Source organism: Nannospalax galili, unplaced genomic scaffold, assembly GCF_000622305.1.
Source record: "Nannospalax galili isolate Female #2095 unplaced genomic scaffold, S.galili_v1.0 scaffold7, whole genome shotgun sequence".
Lineage (NCBI taxonomy): Eukaryota > Metazoa > Chordata > Mammalia > Rodentia > Spalacidae > Nannospalax > Nannospalax galili.
This window is the reverse complement of record NW_008359081.1, coordinates 7,850,655-7,856,459: the sequence shown is the minus strand read 5'-3', so window position 1 is coordinate 7,856,459 and position 5,805 is coordinate 7,850,655.

Below are 5,805 nucleotides of genomic sequence, written 5' to 3'. Positions count from 1 at the left end.
ATAAAAGCCAGTAAGCAAGTGGTCTAAGATATGTTAAATATATATATATATATATAATATATATATATATATTTAACAGACACTAACAAGAATAAGGTAAATCAATAACTGACTACTTCAATGTGGCCTTATAGAGCAGGCCTATAGTTTCAGTTACTATGAAGTCCAAAGTAGAAGGATTGAAAGTCTAAGGCTTTCCTGAGTGACTTAGTGAGACTCTTGATTCAATTTTTAAATTTTAAATTCTTATTTTATGTATAAGAAGGTCCTACATACATGTATGTAAGTGCATCTTATGCGTGCAATGACTGTAGGGGCAAGAAAAGGCATCAGATCCCCTGGAACTGGAGTTACAGACAGTTGTTAGCTGCCATATGGGTGCTGGTTACTGAGCTCAAGTCCTCTACTAGAGCAACTAGCGTCTCAGAATTTTAAAAATGTATAGAAAGAGTTCTGGGAATGTAGCTTAGTGGTAGTGTGCTTGCATAGCATATATAAAGCCCTAGGTTCAATCCCCAGTAGGATTTCTCACATAAAAAAGAACTGACCATTCCATACTTTAAAATTTTCTTCCTCCATTCATGATCAGTTAATATGTCATTCTTTTAAATTTCCAAGAAAATACTCTACTGGTGTAAGTTGGGGAAAAATAATTTTCAAGTTGTTTTACTAAATACTAAAATGCCTACTACTGTTTTTTGCAACAGTGAGAACTGAATCCAGGTCCTAGAGCATACCAGGAGATTTATCTACCACTGAGCTATATTTTCAGTCTTTCAAATTTTATTCTTAAATTTGTTAAACAGTAATAAATATGTGATCCATGTTATCAAAAACTTAGATTCTGAAGCTGAATAAATTTTCCTTTAAAGCCAGGTATGGTGGCTCTTCCTTATAATTCCAGATCTAGGGAGGTTGAGACAGGAGGAGTGACCAGAGTTTGAGGGCAGACAGGGCCACATCATGACTTCTTAGCTAGTGTTTCATTAGTGTTCTAGTTTCTATTCTGTCATAACAACACTGACCAAAATCAACTTGGGAATGAAAGGATTTATTTTCTCTTACATCTCCCAGGTCATAGTTCATCACTAAAGGAAGTCAGGGCAGAAACCTGGAGGTAGGAGCTGAAGCACAGAACATAGAGAAACACTGCTTACTGGCTTGCTCCCTTGGCCCATTCTCGGCCTTTCTTATACAACAGAGGACCGCCTGGCCAGGGATAGCACCACCCACAGTTGGCTGGGCCTTCCCACATCACTCAACAATCAAGAAAATGCCCCACAGACCAGGCCCCAGGTCATTCTAATGGAAGAAATTCCTCAGTTGAGGTTCCTTCTACCCAGGTGTTGTCAAGTTGACAACTGAAGCTGTCCAGTACAGTTGACCCCTTCTCAAGCTGATACATAAATGCATCAACAACAACAACTTTTATATTAAACAACTTTTCCATTTTTCATCCCCAAGATCTCATGTTACTATTAATATTACAACATAAAATAGTACAAGTTTAAAAGACCCACAGTTCTTAAAAATTCAAACATTTCTCTTTAAAATAATCCAAAATGTCTCAACTGTGAGCTCCTGTACATACTGTACTATTTCAAAAGGGAAGAACGGGGCACACTAAAGTAAAATGAAAGTCCAGTGATATAGCTCACTGTTGGATGTCTGGGATTCCCTCACAATATTCTGGGCTCCATAGGGCTTGGGAAGCTCCTCTTTTTTGGCTCTGCCATTCACAGCACACACAGCTTGTGTCATAGGCTCAGGCTCCAGTCCACACTTTCCACAGTCTTTGGTAGTCATCCAATGGTCCTGGTCTCTCAAATATGCTGGGGTCTCTACTGAAACTGAGACTGAACCTTCACCAGTAGGCTTTCATGGCTTCTCAGGGTGCCAAACCTCAGAGTCTCTCCCTGACCCCTTCAGTCCTGGGGATTTTCACTGCAACTGAGACCACACCCTCACCAATGGCCTTTCCTGGCTTCTCACAGTGCCAAGCCTCAGATGCTGTCCAGGACCCCGTCATACCTTCAAAACCAGTACCATGTAGGAGATTCTTACACATTATCGAGTCTTGCTTCCAGATTGACACAGAGCCTCAGGTCCTCTCTGGACCATAGCTTCTGTGTGCTGACCCTGAGGAAATATTTCCTAGAAGATCTTGTCACAATGATGCTGGTCTGATGTTACTCACAGCTAAGTTTTCTGTCCTAGCAATCCTGCATCAATTGTCCCAGTAAAGCAAATATTTCACTTCAGCAATGATGGTCTCTTCTTAATCACAGTTGATTCTTCAGCTCCAACCAAACAGAAACCACAGATTGTCTATTAAAAATCTCATGAAAACAGCCCTGGCAATCTTTTCTTCCCTTGAAACTTCACAACCCAGGCCTCTATCATCCACATTTATCTTCAGCATAACTGTTCCAAGCTCCATAGCAAAAGCTCATGAAGTTCTAAGCACTCAATGACTTTTCCAGCTCAAAATTCCAAGGGCTTCCACAATCTTCCCTAAAACAGCATGGTCAGGTCTGTCACAGCAATACACTACAATCCTGGTACCAATTTCTACCCTAGTTACTTTCTATTGCCGTGATAAAAACACTAACTCAAACAAAGTTGGGAATGAAAGGTTTCATTTGCCCTTCAGCTCACAGTCCATCATCAAGGGAAGTCAAGACTGGAACTCAGGACATGAATCCAGAGAACAGACCATAGAAGAACACTGCTTATTGGTTTGTTCCCCTAGCCCATGCTCAGCCAACTTTCTTATACAAAATGGACCACTTCCCCATGAGTGGCACTGACCACAGTGGGATGGGCCCTTCCATATCACTCAACAATCAAGAAAATGATGCACAGACATGGCCACAGGACAATACAATGAAGGAAATTCCTCAGATGAGGCTCTCTCTACCAAGGTGTGTCAAGTTGACATCTGAAGCTATCCAGCACATTTATAAAGGAAAATATTTGAAAATATTAATTAATTCTATCTCACAGTGGATGTTAGTTTTCTAGCTTTAAATGAGTGTTTTCAACTGAAAAAAAGCCTTAGAAATCAGGAAACTAATAAAGGGTGATGAGGGGTGGTTCATGGGAGGGGAGATAGAATATACTGATAAATGAGAAAGGGGAATAATGGATAGATGGGTTTAATGGGGTGGGAAAAGGGAGGGTAGAGTAGAAGTGGGAGTAAGAAGAGGGATAACTAAGAGTAAAGACCTTTTAAAAGAGTCATATTGAAGCCTACTATAGAAGTGACGTTCAATATATTCATATACAATATAAAATGTTTAAATGTAACTAGCCTATAACAGGTTTGATGGCCCTAAAAACACCACAGGGTAGCAAACAAAAAGCCCAATGCCAGGAACAAACTCCTTTTTTTGGAGGTGTTGACAAGAGAGATCCCAAAGATCCTGAAACAATACTGGCAATTGCCATTGTACTTAGTTATCCACCCAAATGTGATGGTGAAAACTTCTTGCTGAAGAGACTACATATGAGTCACAGAACAAACAAGGAGAAATCAAGCTGATACTGACCACTGGTACTCTCTGCTGTCTGGTATTCATAGTATTAGAAAATGCCGTGCATGTTACTGGCAGAGAAAGCTAATAATCAGCCCTACCTAGCTGTGAACCTTGCAAGCTACAATAACACCTGGCTTGGCAAAGTATGCTGTCAAAGATGGTGAGCTACTGGCATGAATATTATGGGGATAATCATCCACCCTCTAATTGAATTTAAGGCTGGCTTCACAATGGGAAGTTCATACCTGATACTGTTTTCAGGGCCAAGAGCTTGTAGCTAGACAGGTCACAGGCCTATAAGACAAAAATTACTATCATTTCACTAAACAGACAGAATATTAAACTGGCTCATAATGACTTATTATTATACCCATATATTTGGTGCACCTTTCAACTTTCACCAAAGAAGGTACTTCTGGTAGCAGATGGTGATTATCATAGAGACCCACAAATGGTCAACATGTAGAAAATGAGATACTGAGGAGGACTCAGCCTTAAGTGGGAAACCTGTATCAATCACACTCTCTCCTCCCAAGGCTCACGGATCATTGTGCAAGATGGAGTGGAAAGATTGTAAGACCCAGAGTTGGTAGATGAATACAAGGAAACTGTTGTCTGGACACCACAGGGTAGTTGTCCTGGTTTGTTCCTCCATTGCTGTAACAAAATGCTCTGACCACTACCAACTTGGCGAGGAAAGGGTTTATTTAGCTTACATATACCAGGTAACAGTTCATCCAGGAGCCCAAGGTAGGGACACAGGGCAGGAACCTGGAGGCAGGAGCTGGATGGAACACAGGCCATGGAGGAATGCTGCTTACCAGCTTGCTCTCCTGGCCCCTGCTCAGCCTGCTTTCCTATGCAACACAGGCCCATCTGCCTAGGGAGGCACCACCCACAGTGGGCTGGGCCCTCCCACATCACTCATCAAGAAGATGCCCCTCAGATATGGCCACAGGCCAGTCCAATAGAGGCAATTCCCCAATTGAGGCTCCCTCAACCCAGGTGTGTCAAGTTGACACTAAAGATATCCAGCACAATTGACCCCTTGTCAATTTGACACATAAACATCATCATTAAACCATAAACTTTCCAATTTTTGGCCCCAAGATATGATGTTAATATTACAATCTAAGACAGTACAACCTTAAAACCCCCACAGTCCTTAAAAAATCCAAACACTTTAAAGTCCATAGTCTCTTTTAAAAGTTTCTTAACTGTGGGTGGGCTTCTGTAAAATCCAAAACAAGTACTGTCTTATTTCAAAGGGAAGAATTGGGTACACTTAAGCAAAACCAAAGTCCATCAAAGTAGCTCAAGGCTGGACATCTGGGATTCATTCACAATCTTCTGGCCTCCAAAGGGTCCTGGCAGCTCTGACTCTGCAGTCCACAGCACACTCAGCTTGTCTCGCAGACCCAGGCCAGCTCTATTCCACACCTACTGCTGTCCTTGGTGGTCGTCCCATGGTCCCGGCATCTCCAAAAAGCTGAGGTTGCCACTGAAACTGAGACTACACATTTACCAATGGCCTCGTCTTGCCTCTTGGGGTGCAAAGCCTCAGATTCTCTCTATGACCCCTTCAATCCTGGGGTCTTCGCTGCACTTTCACCTATGGCCTTTCCTGGCCTCTCAGAGTGCCAAGTCTCAGCTGCTCTCTGTGCTTTCAACACCAGAACCATGCAGGAGACTCTTACACATTATCAAGTCCTGCTTCCAGCTTGAAGTAGAGGTGCGGGTCCCCTCTGTGTGCTGACCCTGAGGAAATATCTCCCAGAAGACTTCACCACAGTAATGCTGGTATCTTGTTACGGCTGATTTTTTTCAGCCCCAGCTAACCAGCATCAATGGTCCCAGTAAAGCAAAGGTTTTACGTCAGGTTCTGGTCTCTTCTTAATCACAGCTGATTCTTCAGACCTAGCCAACCAGAACCCACAGATTCTCAATTCAAAATATTACAGGAACAGCCTTGATAGTCTCCACTTCCCTTTGAAGCTTCACAAGCCAGGCCTCCATCATCTACAACTCTTTCACCACAACTTTTCCAATCTCCATAGCAACAAACTCTGAGCACGCAATAGCGTTTCCAGCCCAAAGTTCCAAACACTTCCACAGTCCTCCCCAAAACACCAAGGTCAGGTCTATCACAGCAGTATCCCACTCTCTGATACCAATTTCTGTTTTGGTTTGTTTCTCCATTGCTGTGACAAAATACTCTGACCACTACCAACTTGGGGAGGAAAGGGTTTATTTAGCTTACATATCC